Below are 18,338 nucleotides of genomic sequence, written 5' to 3'. Positions count from 1 at the left end.
GACTAAGGCAACACATTCAGTTGTTCAGTACTCAAGGATGCATACAGCCATCCATGGATTTAGTGGTGACTTTGGGTGTATCTTCACTGTAGAATTAATGTAGCTTGATATCACTTTAACAACTATAGTTCAATGCTGTGGAATCATGGGAATTGAAGTCTCGGCCAAAGAATGCTGGTGCCCCAGCAAACTGAATATATAGTGGATATTAGCCAGCACACCAATGTCTTAAATCAAGAAAGAGTTTTCTAAGATCTACAGAGATACTCGCAGGAACACCTCAGCAAGCAAGAGTCTAAAAGTGGCAGGCTAAAACCCAGAACCTCAGTCAGTGACTGATACCAAATGAGAGACTCTCCCCTGGGCACACAGAAGACTGGATGACTTGGAGGACGTGGAACAGACTGCACTCTGGTATCATGAGATACAAAGCTAACCTTAAGAAATGGGACCACAAATTGGAGTCCACTACATGCGAGCATGGAGAAGAGCAAACCACAGACCACCTATTACAGTGAAGCCTGAGCCCTGCCACATACACAATGGAGGACCTTCTTATAGCAACACCAGAGGCACTCCAGGTGGCCAGCTTCTGGTCAAAAGACATTTAAAATAATGCCAAGATTTTAAACTGTGTTTTTAAAAACATTATAACTGTACCCTCGGATCACTTCTGATACAATAAATGAAAATAAATATGTAAGTAAACTGAGACTCCCATGATTCCATACTACTGAGCCATAGCAGTTAAAGTAGTGTCAAACTGTCTTCAATCTTCAGTATAGATGAAATCCTAGTTGGGGAAGTGCATATATGTCATTTGTGGAGTATGTACTGTTTTCTCTCAGATGAAATTAAGAGAGAAACTTGCCATATTCTGGTTTTGATCATCTGCTTCTTGCACAGAGAAAGAAAACTATAGATTATTCTTAGACTAGAAACTAATCAGGAACTAAGCTATTTATATTAAATAGTCATGAAGTTCCTAGAAATTACAGTTGTATTTAAGATGTATCCACTAGACTAGAGCATACAAAGGACCATTTTGGATCAGGCCAAAGGCCTATCTAGTCCAGCGTTCTCTTCCACAGAGCCAACATGATACCTGTGAGAAGTTCATAATCAGGACTTGAGTTCAGTAGCCTAAATCTTTCCCAGCAAATGCTATTTGAGGCTCTGATATTGTAACTTACACACAGGCATACTTTAGTTGATTCTAGCTCAGTGGTTCTCAGCCTGTGGGTCCCCAGATGTTTTGGCCTTCAAGTCCCACAAATCCTAACGGTTGGTAAACTGGCTGGGATTTATGGGAGTTGTGGGCCAAAACACTTTGGGATCTACAGGTTGAGAACCATTGTTCTAGCTGATCATAACTATGTGTGCTTACCTATAAAAACAAGCTAAACAACATATTCCATTGCAAAGTGTGAGTGAACAGATAAACACAGAGAAAAGTGGTGAGCAGGGAGGACAGAGTTATTGACTCCTATATGTTAAAATTTTTATTTGGTGGTGTTATACGGACCAGTCTCTATTCTTTCCCTATTATTTCTGCCCCTGGTACCAGATTTCCTGTTAAAGAAGTAATGTCTGGATACACATTTGCTTTGTTAACTAGATATACCTGTATTAAGATTGTTGTTGTTTATTCGTTCAGTCGCTTCCGACTCTTCATGACCCCATGGACCAGCCCACGCCAGAGCTCCCTGTCAGCCGTCACCACCCCAGCTCCTTCAGAGTCAAGCCAGTCTCTTCAAGGATACCATCCATCCATCTTGCCCTTGGTTGGCCTCTGTTTCCTTTTCCTTCCATTTCCCCCAGTCTTCTCCAAGCTTTCTTGCCTTCTCATGATATGGCCAAAGTACTTCATCTTTGCCTCTACTATCCTTCCCTCCAATGAGCAGTTAGGCTTTATTTCCTGAAGTATGGACTGGTTGGATCTTCTCATGGTCCAAGGCATTCATGGAATTTTCCTCCAGCACCACAGTTCAAAAGCATCTTCGCTTGGCCTTCCTTATGGTCCAGCTCTCACATTTGTAGGTTATTACAGGGAATACCATTGCTTTAACAATGAGGATCTTCGTTGTCAGTGTGATGTCTCTACTCTTCACTATTTTATCGAGATTGGTCATTGCTCTCCTCCCAAAAAGTAAAAACGTCTTCTGATTTCCTGGCTGTAGTCTGCGTCTGCAGTAATCTTCACTCCTAGAAATACAAAGTCTGTCACTGCCTCCACATTTTCTCCCTCTATTTGCCAGTTATCAATCAGTCTGGTTGCCAGAAAGGGTTTTTTTTAATGTTTAACTGCAACCCAGATAGAAAAATAAAGTTCTTCTTCACTGTATGAAAGTTTGAGATAATGATAATCAATAATGTAATGATCAACCTGTATTGAGATAATGATCAATAATCATTAATCAACTTAATTTTCCTTTTAAAGCTGGCCATGTTGGAAGGCATCACTGTTTCTTCCACTAGCACATTGTTTGGGTTGATAGTACAATATACAACGCACTTAAGGATATGGTAGGTGGGAGAATCACATACATTATATGAAGGCAGGATAGAAAAGCTATGTGTATGGATAATTTCCCTTTCTGTTGTGAATGACAAAGGCAACAAGGCTAGGCTTATTTTCATAGAGTTAGAAGAGACCACCAGGGCCATCCAGTCCAACCCCCTGCCATTTTGTGTGTGCATCACTGTCACAACAGGGTCTGTTTTCTCTCTACAGAAATTTGTCAATTATTTAGAAATGCCAGATACCTTTTCTTTTAGCTGCTCTGCTGACTGCTGGCTGCCTACAGTTCACAGACATGTTAAGCTTGAGCCAGTCACTCCTTCCCCGCCTGCCTGCATGACTAAGGGCTAATTTAATGGCACAGCAGGCACCAGTGTTTTCTCTGGGGAAAGGTACCTGCCTTACTTAAAAGCACTTTTTTGAATGCCTCTGACTATATGCTTCATTTTCTTTGCAGAATAGCGGCATGCCCTAAAGCCCCAGCTGAGATTTAGCGGCTGTTTATTTTTCATTCTTTTCTCCCTAATGCTTTTGGTTTTGCTTCCATGGCTTGGCATCATAGTGTGGTTTGAGCATTTCAAGTGTTTACATAGCAACTAACAAAGGCTGCAAATGAGGCTTGCCAGGAAGAAAATGCCCTCTGGCCTTTAGGAAGTCAAATGTTTGGACCACAGTACAATTTCCCCACATCTTTCATCCTTGTTCTGATAACACCCTCACCTATACTTGTAAGTTAATTAATTCTGCAATTCATAAAGTCTAGCAAGTAATGCAGTGCATGTATAGACCAATCTGTCTGCTAGATTACACAATGTAAAGTTCCACTTATGTTTTATTTCTAGGACTACTTATTTCTCCCAATGTATTCAGTGTGGTGATTGTCTGAGTGCACCACAAAATAAAAATAGATTTAATATGAACCATATGTTCTTAAGCTACCACCATTTCCCCCCTTCTACTCTGCTAGAGGTTTTAGTACATAACTTGTGTCCATTCGATGTGGCTTGTTCTTTCCTGGAAACTCACCAACAACCAGTAACTAGTGGCATGTGGACTGGCAGTGGTTCATGGACCATCACTTTGAATAGCACTGCATTAAACCAAATTATGACAGTATAATAACTATCAGACTGAGACAGATACAATGAGCTGAAACAAAATCTTGAGAGGATCAATGCTCATCTATCTTATGTTGGGCTATGCATTCCAAAATGTACAAGTCACTCCATGAGAACAGTTTATAACCAATTTTTGACTTTTTATTGTGCCAGAAGTGACTTGAGAAACTGCAAGTTGCTTCTGGTGTGGGAGAATTGACCGTCTGCAGATACATTGCCCAGGGAACATTAGGATGTGTTACCATCCTGTGGGAGGCTTCACTCATGTCCCTGCATGGGAAACTGAAGCTGACAGACAGGAGCTCATCCCATCTCATAGATTCGAACCAGTGACCTTCAGGTCAGCAGTTCAGCCAGCCCAAGTGTTTAATCCATTGTGCCACTGCAGACTAAAATAGACTAAAATGACATCAAGCTGTAGTCATAGACATATTTCTCAGTACATTACCTCTAGAAGAAATGCAAAACACAGCAGTATGGGGCACAAAGAAGTTTGAAATGCAAACATTTAGAGGAGATCAGATTTAAGGAGGCTGATATAAATTACCAGTAATCTGCATGGTCTTAGATGTGGCTGATGGGAATTGCAATATAAAACACTTGGATAGGGAGCATGGTTTATATCCTTGGTCATTTATATCAGCATTGATCCTTGTGTCTTTTTTCCCTTACCCTTTTGTCTTTTCTGGGCCAGCTATGGTGCACAACATATTGTATCCAAAAGCTTCTGACAAAGTGATTTTTTTCATGTCAGAAGTGACTTGAGAAACTGCAAGTTACTGGTGTGAGAGAATTGGCCTTCTGCAAGGACATTGCCCATGGAACACCCAGATGTGTTAACATCCTGTGGGAGGCTTCTCTCATATCCCCACATGAGAAGCTACAGCTGACAAACAGGAGCTCACCCCGCTACCCAGATTTGACCCGGCAACATTTTAGTCAGCAGTCCTGCCAGCACAAGGGTTTAACCTATTGTGCCACTGGTGACTCCTGATAAAGTGATGATAATTATGCAGCATTGCGTTGTGTGTGTGTAATGGAAAAAGAAAGTAAATGCTTTGGGAGAATATCTTGACAGCAGTGTTGAGATTCACTCCCCCACTGAATTTTGATTCCACTCATCCATGCCTGAAACACAGCTGTTTTGGCTGTATGTAAGAAAGATCAAAAGACAACTTCTGTGTGTATCTATAAAGTAAAGACAGAACATTCAAGTTTTGCAGAGTACTGCGACTTTTACATGGGAAATTGAAGCTGCACAGTAGGAACTTGCCCAAGGTCTCCGCAGCAGCCAATTTGAATCCGTATCTTCAGATTCAAAATATATGTAATGTCTACATTATTATGTTTGCTATCTATGTCTTGACTTCCCAGTGGAGTTTAGTGGGAATAGCATCAAATAATGATTCTAATTAGAAACAATATTAAAATCATGTTTAAATCAACCCTATGTTGGACATCAACCCTATGTTGGACATAAAATTTAAGGGAGGTGTTGACAAGCTGGGATGTGTCCAGAGAAGGGTGACAAAAATGATCAAGAATCTGGAGAACAAGCCCTATGAGGAGCGTCTTGAAGAGATGGCCAAGCAGAAAAGAAGACTGAAAGGAGACGTGATAGCCATGTATAAATATGTGAGGGGAATTCATAGGGAGGAGGGAGCAGGCTTGTTTTCCACTGCCCTGGAGACTAGAATGAAGAACAATGGCTTCAAACTACAAGAAAGGAGATTCCATCTGCACATTAGGAAGAACTTCCTCACGGTGAGAGCTGTTCAGCAGCGGAACTCTCTGCTATTGAGTGTGGTGGGGCTCCTTCTTTGAAATCTTTTAAACAGAGGCTGGATGGCCATCTGTCAGAGGTGCTCTGAATGTGATTGTCCTGCTTCTTGGCAAAGTGTTGGACTGGATGGCCCATGAGGTCTCTTCCAACTCTGTGATTCTATGATGCTATGTTTCACAGCTATTTTCAGATGTGAACGATGTATATTGCTGGAAAAAAAAATGATTTCTGATCCTGCTTACTAGTTGTGAGTATTGGTTCCCACATTTTCAACAAAGAATTAATTCTGGTTTTTAGTAATACCTTAAAAAACAATTCTAGATACGGAGTCTAATTTGTGTATAAGGTTCAGCACCTTGGATAGTTACTTTAAAGTTAAAATTGAAACCTAATTCACTGTTCTACTGAACATGGAAGGCACCCCACCAGTTGCCAGGGCTGCTAGTTTTTAAATCAGCATAGGGACACTGAAAGCTGCGGAAAGAGCTCACTGCGGCACTGGTTAGGCAAAGGTTTTCCCCTGACATTAAGTCCAGTCATGTCCGACTCTGGAGATTGGTGTTCAGACACCTCTAAGGTCATGTGGCCAGCATGATTGCATGGCCTATTGATCTATTCACATCACCTATTGATCTATTCACATTTGCATATTTTTGAACTGCTAGGTTGGCATCAGCTGGGGCTAATGGCAGGAGCTCATGCCGTTCCCTGGATTTGAACCTGCGACCTTTCAATCAGCAAGATCAGCAGCTCAGCAGTTTAACCCACTGTGGCATTGATTATATAATAAAATAATAATGCTCTTTCAGTCTGAGCTTGATTAATATGGGAAACAGTAAAAACCAATATATTTAAAAATGGATAAAAATACAATGCTCGCTACATACAAAGGAAATTACCATTAGGAGGCTGCAGCTGTGGTATTGATCAAAACAAATGTCTTCCTCTTTACAAACCAATGCTCTTAGAAAACATCTTATCACTTATAATGTTGCTTTTTAAAAACCCCACTCCGCATGTTGACTTCCTAGTTGCTTCACTTTTTGAACTATTGTATTTCTCCTGCAGTTACTTCAATATCATAATTTGAAATGCTCCATCAAACAGAACCTTGTGCATATGTTAACCTTAATTATTTTGGCTCGTGCAGAGTCTTATGCTCTTCCCCTCAAGTAGGTTTACTTCTGCTCAAAGTATTATATTTTCAACAGAGAAGGAGAAATGTGCAGAATTTATTATCAGAAACTACAAAGAATTTTCAATGTGTTACAACACTGACCTCACAACCTCTGAGGATGCCTGCCATAGATGTGAGTAAATTGTCAGGAGAGAATGCTTCTGGAACATGGGCATAGAGCCCAGAAAACTCACAGCAACCCAGTGATTCCGGCCATGAAAGCTTTCAACAACACATTGTTACAACATGGCTTGTAGTTCCCTTAGGCTAATACCACTCTTCCAGTCTCAAAACAGTCTTAACCTCCATATATACTCGCTGGAAGGCATTGGGGTCACAGGAAAGTTCCTATCTACCAGTGGACTCATGTTTCACTTGTCTGCTGTAGGGGCCCATTTTTGCCATACAGTAATATCCTTCTGATGCGGACAATATTTGCATCAGAAGGAACCAGTGGCAGGCTATGAAATATGAGATTCTGGAAGCAGGCAGCTTTGGACCCATTGGATCAAAAGCCTCATTTTACCCTTTGGTTCCCTAGGATTTAACCTCATGTCTAAGTCATTATTTCCATTCTGCCTCCACTGATTTCTATGGAAGGGGAACATTCAAAAATCTGGGGACCATCAGACCATTGATCTGCCCCCTCCCACATGTGCTCTTTCCTCTCTCCCTGGCTTCTGGTATTTTAGCATTGCTGCCATGATGTTGATTTTGCAGCACACGTCTCAGGATTAATTTGGGTTGTTCTGTGAGTGCTTAGTATCTTAATATACTATTTGTCTCACAACATTATGTGACTGAGCAGAGATCATGAATACAGATAAGTTGTGGATGAGTAACTCCAGGATATGCATCCATCATTGTATACTGAATTCCAGCCAATATTTCCAAGTTCTGGTCCCTGTCAATATTATGCATAGACTACTGAGAATAGTTTAGTTTCATGAATAAATTTTGTCATGGATATTTAAGTACGTTTCCCCCAGGAGAATGTAGATTTCAATCTTTGCAGAATATGAACTGGAAACAAACCTGCAAATATGACATGTGAGGTTTACAGGGGCTGTGGTTGGCACAGCGGGTTAAATTGCCAGCTACAGAAAATCTTGCCAACATGAAGGTTGGCAGATCAAGCTGCAGGTTGGGGGGGGGGGGTGTCATGTATTATGTTTTGTAATTGATGGTGCTTGGTGATAGAAGGGTTAATGTAAGTATTAGTTCTAAAGGGTTTAGTAATCTGTAAGTAAGAGTTCATGGGTGAAAGCAATTAAGGGTGGAGGTATGCAAGAGATAGGTTGCAGCTGGGTGTTTCTGGATATAAGGAGCGAGCCTTGGAAATGTTTTTTGGGAGAAAAGTATTTGTTATATTTTGGTGGTGGATGCTGCTGGTTTTCCCCCAGGTCTCTGGATTTTCGGTGTCCTGACCTGTCTCCTGAACCTTTGGAATCCTGGAACCTTGAATCTTGGACTGGCTCTTGACTGCAGTATAGACTTTTAATCACTGGACTTTGTTTATTCAGCTCTCGGCGTTTGACCACTGTACTGGACTCTTTGACTACGGTGTAGCTTTTGCTATCAGTTTTTGTTTATTCTGTGGCTGAGTGTTATCTTTATGTTTTATATTTTGGATTATTAAAAGAGCCAGAAAGTAAGTGCTGTTTTAATTAAACTGTTAGATAAAACTAGGAGTTTGGTTCATCTCCACCTAGATAAGGCAGAGCCCTGGCAATGTGACAGGGTGAGCTCTCGCCGACAGCCCTAGCTTCTGTTGTAGTTCAGCCTGTGATTGTGTCTGATGTTCATGATGCAAATGGGGATGAAGGGTTTTCTTGGTCTGGGTCTGTTGGCAATGGGGATGAGGGTTTGCCTAGGCCGGAGTTAAACCCAGACAGAGGCCTGAGGTGTCTCATGGAGATTCATACGGTCACATTCCTGAGGGAGGCCCTCAACAGTCTTTCTCTGAGAAACTGTCTTCTGAAGATGAATTGTCAGGTGCAGAATTTAATGAGAGTGAAGATAGAAAGCAAGTCTTTTGTAAACAGAAGGCATAGTTCTCAAGCACAATGAAGGTCAATTTGTTTGCAGGAAAAGAGAGATAAGAAACCCTTATCTGGTTGTAAGGGTAAGAGAAATGCTTTCCTTTCAGTTCTGGAGTCAGGAAAAGCTTTATATTGATACAAGGGAAAGAATTGCCTCTGTCTTGTCAATGTTGGAATTTCATGACAGTCGTGTTTCTAAGAGTTCCTAGTTTCATGTACCAAGTTTTGCCAGATTCCTGATCTGTGTATTGGATTTTCATGCTACCTTGTTCTATGGATTTTGTACTGTTGAATCTTGTATTTTACATTGTGCCTTGAAGCTCATGGACTATTCTTTATCTTGGGACTATACTGTTTTTACCATTTTTGCCTACATTCGTCAATAAACTGCTTGCTGATTTTACCAAGCTGGTGTGGTGTTTAAGGTCAGGTGTTCCTGCTCTGGAGTACAATAGCTTCTGCTTATTTAGCAGTTTGAAAACAGCAATGTCAGAAGGTACCACTTTGGCAGGGAGGTAAAAGGCACAATTCAATTGGGAAGGTGTCCATAGACAACAGGTTACCTGGCATGGAAAAATGGAACAATAGCACCTACCCATGGCTGAGTCGAGCACAACCTCCAGATGCCAGACATGAAAAAGAGGAAAGCCTTGCCTCTGTCTATGTATTGTCTGTCTTTGCTAATTGTATAACGGCATTGAATGTTTGCCATATATATGTATTCTGTTATCTACTCTGAGCCCCCTTGTGGAGATAGAGCGGAATATAAATAAAGTATATTATTATTATTATTATTATTATTATTATTACAGCAAGAATAGATTAGAGAATTGGAATGTCCAGTTCTGAATCATCAATAACCATTAGTTTTTAACATATGTAACTAGTAATGCTACAGATCTCTGACAATGTTTGATACAGCAAAAATAGCTCTTTCGGGTATACTGGTCACTGCAACATCTGTTTAAGAAAGGATTTTTAAAAAATCATTACTGAGTATAATGGTGACAAACTGTTGAAGATGTAATACTGCTAATGCTTCCTTAATAGATGTTTTTGAATTGTTCCATAAAAGCTACATTTTGGAAGAAATACTCACATGAGAAAACATGGTTTTGGAAAATTATTGATATTCAGGGACCTGCATGTTCTTTTGAATTGTTTATGGATTTCTTGGAAATTAAACAATGGCCAGAGAATTCTTTGTGCCCTTTTGACAGCTAAAAGATTAAGGCTTTATTAATGGAAAGATACTTTTCTCCATGGTGATCCAATGGGTAGAGATCTAACAGCTATTATGGAAACTAACGACGAGATTATCTTCCCTCCTTTTGTATTTTTAATTTTACTGCTTTTGTTATGCTGGTTCATGATTGTATATAATTGAGAGCTTTATGATTTTTTTTTTTAAAATCCCAGATCTGTAGAGCTAAAGACGCCAAACAAAATTGCTTTAATTTTTTTTCATTTAAGGATGCATTTGCAGAGCACCTAATTTCTAACTGTCAGATGATAATTAATCTATTAATTTGGTGCCTTGAGTATGTGATGGTTCCATTCAGTTTCATTGCTGAATCATAAGGAAATAATCAGTGATGGCAGGCATTTCTGTGTTTTAAAAAAGGTAAAGGTTTTCCCTCAACATTAAGTGTAGTGTACGACTCTGCACATCTCCATTTCTAAGCTGAAGAGCCAGAATTGTCCATAGACACCTCCAAGGTTATGTAGCCAGCATGACTGCACGGAGTGCAGTTACCCTCCTGCTAGAGAGGTACCTATTGATCTACTCACATTTTCATGTTTTCGAACTGCTAGGTTGGCAGAAGCTGGGGCTAACAGTGAGAGCTCATGCTGCTCCCCAGATCCGAACTGCCAACTTTTCAATCAGCAAGTTCAGCAGCTCAGCAGTTTAAATAAAAATGTTATATGCATCTGTCAAGGCTGTCAAAAAGAAATCGTGTTACACAGTACTGCGTTGAGATGTCCAAAGGAAAAAATCAATTAAGTCTGTGCCTGCAGCATTGGCCAGTTCTCTAATTTTAGTAGTTGAGGCTGCACATAGCTATTTTTCCTTATAGCTTTTGTTATTTATAATGCTGGATTCCAAATCAGTTCAGAAATCAAACTGAAAAAGAACTGTGGCTGCAACAGAACTGGGATCTCATGTTCAAGCCCACAGCCACGAGGAAGGTGGACTATGGAAGTTTGACCACCCTAAAAATGTTCCTCTGACCAGCCACTCTGGATAACATCTGAAAAGGAATTTTAATGAGAGCCACGCTCTCTCAAATAGTCACAGTAGAGATCTTCTTTCGGATTTCAAGCAGTGCTTGTTGCAGTTTAAAATTCAACAACAAAATTAATTATACTTTTAACATTTTACAATATAGTTAAATATTATGCATTGTAATTGCAATACTTCACATTACAGTTCCCAGATATTCAAGACACAGAAGCAGATTGGTTTGATTTGTGAAATCATCCTGGTTGGTTGCACACCTTTTAAAGCCTTTCATGCTGTTTGGAGACGATGGGAGTTGTAATCCGACACATCTGGAAAGTTGGGAAGGCTGCCTAACAATTTTGGATGAAAATTTAGATTATCCTGGTTCAAGCACCTCTCAGCCTAACAGGATTCAGCAAATTATTGTGAGTATATAACGAGTGAAATGTGTGCATGTCAGTCTGTGAAGAGGAGGATCCGTTGGCTTTTAATTGTACAGCTGTATCAGGAATTAAGGAAAGATTTTAGGGGGAAAATGTTTGTCACCAACAAAGCCCGAGTATTCCCATTATTTTAAAACATTCCCTATTATTTACTATTGCTTTGATGTGTGTGCCTCCCCTGATCTTGAACTGAGAGTCTCTTACCAGTCTGGGGGACTGTAAGGAAATGAGATGGGGGTGATCCTTGGTAGACAGTCAAGGTTGAAAGAGGAGAAAACAGAGCTGCAGCCACTAGACAAAGCGTGATGCTGGAGGGGTGTAACTTCAGGTTTGAACAAGTAGGCTGTACACTAGGGAAGAGAAAGGATGAAAGGAGCATGTCTCCTGTCAAAGTAATTTTTAAAAAATAATATAGAGCCTTTTAATAACTTGAGAGAGGCAGAGACAGAGAGAAAGACAGCCAGTTAGTTCAAACTACGACATTAAAAATTCCTGTGCTCACTCACTGGGGGAAAGAGGACTGGAATGGAGTTGTCCAGTGGGAGGTCAAGATGGTTGGTAAGACTAACCAGGGAGCGGGGAAGAAAGCTTATTGTTTAATAGGCTTGTGTTTGCTGGCAAGAGAAATAACTAATGGCCACTGGTTGCCGTGTGGCCAAAAATAATCTGATGTAATGAACACATGAATACGGCAAGACCCTCCCTTTTCTTCTGATGTTGCTTTGGGTTGTGGGGAATTGGTGCCTGTCAACACACATTAGGTATGGATTATAAGGGAGATGTGTGATGCTAACAGGGGTCAAACCAGGGCAGAATACTCCACACTGGGGGTTGAACTGTTTTGCAGGCGTGGTGGTATCCTGGGCAGGCTTTTTGTAGCCCTGGAGAAAGGCTTACTGTGGTGTTATTGAACAATGGCAAACCCCACTCCACCCCAGAAGACTTATAGTTCCCCAATGGCTCAGAAATAAATATATGTTTTTTTTTTCCTTTCTAAAAAGACCCTTTCCAGACTTGTGCAAGTCCAAAGCATCAGAAGATCGAGATTGAACCATCAGCAGCTATAAACCTCTAAACCAGTGGTTCTCAACCTGTGGGTTCCCAGATATTTTGGCCTTCACCTCCCAGAAATCTTAACAATTGGTAATCTGGCTGGGATTTCTGGGAGTTGTAGGCCAAAACTACTGGAGACCCACAGGTTGAGAACCACTGCTCTAGACTTTATCATATCTAATCCTTCAATAAACTGGGTCAACTTATGATTTTGTCTCATTTGTATCTTTTCACTGTACACTGTATGTATTTCCTATATACACTGCATATGAACTGCTTTATAAAATTGTACAAAATATAGCCTAGGGACAGCCACCCTCCATGACCCTGCTGAAATAAACTCCTAAGCATCCCCCTGGCTATTTCCCAAGCCAGATAGTAATCAGATTTGTTGTTTATATGTAAGGATAGATGATATCCCATGCCATCCAGATTAGCTCAGAAATGCATGTGTGATTCCCCAAAGCCCACACAGAAACAGAAACTTAAAAATACGTACATTCATTAACTGTTTTATTTCACAACCCATCTCTTGATTGCCCATTATAGGCACCTTTGTTTCCTGAGCCCTGTATCTTTGTTTGGAATGGAAATGGACAGTTGAATTAATCAAAAGTTCATCAACATATCACTAGCATTGCCTCCTTCAGTTCGTGCCTTCCTAGATGGCATCCCAACAGGTGATTGCCTGACCTATCCCCAGCTGTCATTCTCACTGCCAAGGGAATTCCCACCTGGAAGCTGTAATGTTAGGGGAGCCTTCAATCAATCCAGGTGTGGATTCTAGCCAGTCTTTTTTTTTTTTTGTCCAAGAGAGATCAGAAGGTCTTAATGGCTGTCAGAACTGTATAAGACATCTTGTGTTTCTCTGTATCCTTATACTTGTATATTTTGAAGCAAAGTGATTGTTCAGCACTTGCATCATTTTTTGCTGATTAACTTCTATGGCTTGTCTTTAAGCTAATGAGTTGTTTCTCTAGTATGGCCCTTCTGGTTTTAGCATATGCCCACCGGGCATGGATCCTCTTATCCATGATCCTATCTAAAAACGCTACAGTGGCAGGGTTCACCTGGTAGATATTGTTTACCTGGATTTCAAAAATAATTTTGGTAAAGTCTCTCACTAAAGACTTTGGAGCAGAACTACTAGTCATGGATTGGAAATTAGTAGAATAAAAAAACCAGAGTAGATCTAATTTGTCAGTCCTTGTAATGGAAAATCACTCAACAAGAAAGACAGAATAGATGCTTAGTACATTGAAACTCCTTGTGACATCTCTACTTCGTTACATTACCAGGCTTCTGCTCATGGATCTCTAAGATTATTATACTGGAGAAGCAACTCATGGAAATAATGCATTACAAATAATAGTCCTACTTACATTTAGCAATAATGGGATGAATTGCAAATAAGTTGATGGCAATGTTAAAAAGAATAATGAAACAAAGTACAGTACTTTTAAAAAAAGCTATCTTCTAAATTATGCTGAATAACACTAGTTTACCAGGGATCATTGCTTCTGTTAGTCAGATCCCTGCATGCAATTGAAGGCCCTTTAGAGGACAATAAAATTCACTTTGACAGTGAATGACATTTTTATTAAAATTATTTTCCTGCTTCTATTACCACCTTCACAATAGCCAATTGAACACTTGAATTTTTTCCCCTGAAGTAAAGCATGTAATTGACTTAAAATACATGACCACATCTGCAGCTTCGATATCGGTAAAAGAGTTACATATTTCTCCTAAACCCAATTGAAGGAGACGGGTGGTCCTTATGCATGGGAAAGGAGAAATCCATTGTTTCATTCTCTCTCCAAAATGGCTGTTCTTTCTTTAAATGTTAAGCCTTTGGATATTGTGATTTTTTAAAACTCACTTTATTTGTGTTCATTCAGAGAGAGAAAGGAAAAGGCAAGTAGCTATTTTCTCGATGATTTGATGGTCCATATAAAGGGAGAAGAGAGGCAGACAACACCTAATTTAAGCCAAGCTTTGCCAAAAACTGGGCTCAGCTATAGAGATGGAGGAGAGAAACCTTTGGCAACTGGTGGTATCAGTGGACACATTAAAAACAATTGATCACACAAAGCTTAAATAACAGGACCAGATCCTGCTGATTTTTTCCCCTTTAAGTAAAATGCTCCCATTACCCATAGGAATTTCATGACGGGAATCAACCACTAGTTTTGGGGGACAAAAGTGGAGCAAGCAGACATAAAAGCTAGAAATCAAATAGACTGCTGAGCTAGGCTTAGCACAGCAGGCTAAACAGCTGTGCTGCAGAAAAATCCTATCGACTAAAAGGTCAGCAGTTAACCCCGGGTCAGGGTGAGTACCCACCATGAGCCCCAGCTCACCTGCCCACCTAGCAGGTCAAAAGCAGATATATGGGTAGATAAATAGGTACCACTTTTAGTGGGGAGGTAATAAAGACGTCTTTAAGGACATCAATCGATTGCAGGAAAGCTCCTCATAATGGAAGATGGAGTGACACTACCCCCCTGTGGCCGGAGTTGAGCACAGCCTCTAAGATGCCGGAAATAAGATGGGAAAAGCTGCCTTTACCTCTGTCTGTGTTGTCTGTCCTTGTTAAGTATATAATCAGTATTGAATGTCTGGCATATGCGTGTCTTCTGTAAGCCGTTCTGAGTCCCCTTCGGGGTGAGAAGGGCAGGGTATAAATACGGTAAATAAATAAATAAGACTAGCCAACATATATGAAAAGCAGATTACATGCAACATTTGGAAATATATTATTAGTCAGGTTCCATATCCAACACTTAGAAATAAAATGTGCCTCTTAGATAAAGTAAGTCCAACCCAGTGAGATCAGTGACTTCTCCATCATTGCTCTGGGACAAAGTTTTTAATGTTAGTCTATCCATTAAAGCAAGGAAATGAGTGAAACCAATATTACAAACTCTGACTTTTCTTTCTTCTTCTATGAACAACAGTTTTAAACTTGCCAGACAGGTGAATGTCATTTGTAATGACAGGAAAACAACTCTTGTCCTACCTTGAAAGATTCAAGCAATTTTAAAACCTCTCCCTGAATTGTTTGAAGTGTGAAAGTGATTTGGGTACAAATTAAACAAGGAGGCGGTAAAGGGGCTGTTACTTAGAAGAGTGGTTTTCTACCTACATGTGACTTATTCCTTGCCATTGCTGCCATCAAAAAGTGACACCTCCTGTCTGCTTGTTGAGGTTACATTAGCAGGGTTTTTTTTTAACATTTACAAAAAATAACAAGAGATTTCCAAAGATGTGACAGAATTGTTCATATTGACAGCTCAGAGCAATTTTGTACATATCAAATCCAGTTTTTCCCGAGAGTGCTTTAGTCTTGTGTCTTTTATTAGCTCCTTGCCCTTCTAATTTGTAATACATCCTTTTCTATTTGTCAGGAAAACAAGAACCCTTCAGTCCTGTTTTACATTTTCATTACAGACATATCCAGGAATTCTGAGTTACAGATGTAAAATTCCTGGAATTTTAAGACCATAAAGAAATAGTTTCTCTTTTTGTTCCAGCAAAATTTATTTATTCATTTATTTATTATTTCGAACATTTCTAGCCCACCCTTCTCAACCCCCGAGGAGGGACTCAGGGTGGCTTACACTGGCAACAATTCGATGCCAAAAGATAAAACACTATAACAAATAAAACATCAATTTAAAACAGTTATTAAAACATCAAGGTCAAAACAGATTAAAATCCCATTGAAACATTGTCAGCAATTCATATAGCCAATTCCAATCCGAACACATAGAGTTTCAGGAAAATGGAAAATTAGCAACCTTTATGGATTAAAAGTTAAAAGTTAAGATTATAAAATGTACTATATTTACATTAGTTTAGCATACAACTATCATGTCTGATAGACTACAAGTGCAGTTTATTCAGAGTAGAACAAAGTAGAACTACAAATTAAGGTACAAGGTCTAAAACTACAGGTGGAGTATATCTTATCTGAAATGCTTGGGACCCGAAATATTCAGTACTGTATTTTCAGATGATGAAGATTATTATTATTGTATTGCCAAAGGCTTTCATGGCTGGAATCACTGGGTTGTTGTAGGTATTTCGGGCTGTATGGCCATGTTCTAGAAGCATTATCTCCTGACGTTTCGCTTGCATCTGTGGAAAGCATTTTCAGAGGTTGTGAAGATGGTTGTCACAGACCCACAACCCATTATTATTATTATGCATTTTAATACTTGCATATACATAAGGAGATATTTCAGAGATGCAACCCAAGTTTAAAGTCAACATTCATGTATGTTTCAGATATCACTTATACACATAGCCTGAAGGTAATGATATCTATATAAATAAAAATTAGGGCTGGGCAACCACGGAAAAATTTGTTTCTAAACTCGATTCGTTTTTTGGGGGTTTTTGCGTTTCGATATTTAAAAGAATTCCGAAAATTTTCTTTAAAAAAGTTCGATATTTACGAAATTTTGTAAAATTACGAAACGAATACGAAACGAATACGAATCGATGCGTTAATGGCGGACGCGACCATGCAATACACTAAAAAACCTCCATATGGGACAGGGGGAACTTCTCCCTCTGTTGTTGACTGTTGGTGTGATATTTATAATTTTTTTTCACTGATTAAACAAACAACAGCTATAAAACTTGCCCCAGACATGCGGAAATAATAACGAAATGATTTCGAAACAATTTTTTTATACAACAAAGTGAAAGGATCTGTGTGCTTCATGCTTTGATTTAAAACAACGGGGGGGGGGGGGGCGGGGGGGGGGCATGAAATGACTTCTTTCTTGGAAGAATGAGAAGGTATTTGCAGGCTTGGTGTGATTATGTCTGCCAATTTGCATAGTCAAAAAGGATGTGCTTAATCTCCAATGTTATTGCGAGGCTTAAATAAGGGAAGTGGCTGTGGTACAGACTGAATGAAGCAGCATAATTCAGCCTTGCTTATCTGTCTCCCTCCATTGTCACCACCTGTCCTCACAGAGAAAGTAGTGAAGATGCCAACTAGCCATACGCACTCTCCACTGGGAATGGCACCAGCAGAGTGGGCCAGCAACAGTTACTGCTCAACTCAACCTGAACTACTGAGGACTTTTAGAGTGAAGAGATTAGCAACAGTTCAAACTGAATTCCTGGATTTGAGGAGGAGAAGTGAAGGAAAATGACTATGATGCGGGTACAACTGAACATATCCCCAACCTTTTTTCCTCCCTGGTTTCCAGCAGTGAAGAATTTCCTTCTGTTTTTCTCCATCACCATCCTCTCCTTTCTTCCTGCATTGTGCCACCCAAGTGTGCAGTTTATGCTAGTATCAAGCTCAGGAATGTCTAGAGTCCTAAGAGACTACCTTGTATTGCATTTCCCTCCCCTTTTATCCCCCTTCTCCACAAACCAGGTTGGTGGAAAAGCAGAACATATTCTGTCTTTTTACCAACCTAGTTTGTAGAGAAGGGGGTAAGTCTACAGATGGCAAGCTGTTTAACCTCAGCAGACTGAAAGCCAAAACCAAGGTTACAACAACATCTGTTATAGAACTCCAGTATGCTGATGACAATGTCATCTGTGCACATTCAGAAGAAGATCTACAAGCCACTCTAAACACCTTTGCAAAAGCATACGAGAAGCTCGGCCTGTCATTGAACATTGAGAAAACCAAAGTGCTGTTCCAGCAGTCACCAGCCAATCCCTCTGCAATGCCAGAGATACAGCTTAATGGTGTAACATTAAAAAATGTTGACCATTTCCACTACCTTGGCAGCCACCTCTCTACCAAAGTCAACATCGACACCAAAATACAACACCGCATGAGCTCTGCGAGCGCAGCATTTTTCCGAATGAAGCAGAGATATCCATAGGGATACCAAGGTGCTTGTTTATAAAGCTGTTGTCCTCCCAACCCTGCTATATGCCTGCGAAACGTGGACTGTCTACAGACGTCACATGCAACTCCTGGAACAATTCCATCAGC

General features: G+C 40.0%; 1 protein-coding gene across 1 annotated transcript in view; it reads left to right on the top strand.

The window, feature by feature from the left end:
* Positions 1–18,338, top strand: part of ZYG11B (zyg-11 family member B, cell cycle regulator) — a 92,858-nt gene that overhangs the window by 12,832 nt on the left and 61,688 nt on the right. The window lies entirely within an intron of this gene.

The sequence above is a fragment of the Anolis sagrei genome, chromosome 4, assembly GCF_037176765.1.
Source record: "Anolis sagrei isolate rAnoSag1 chromosome 4, rAnoSag1.mat, whole genome shotgun sequence".
Taxonomy (NCBI): Eukaryota; Metazoa; Chordata; class Lepidosauria; order Squamata; family Dactyloidae; genus Anolis; species Anolis sagrei.
The sequence above is the reverse complement of the archived record's forward strand: the minus strand, read 5'-3'. Positions and strand labels throughout refer to the sequence as shown.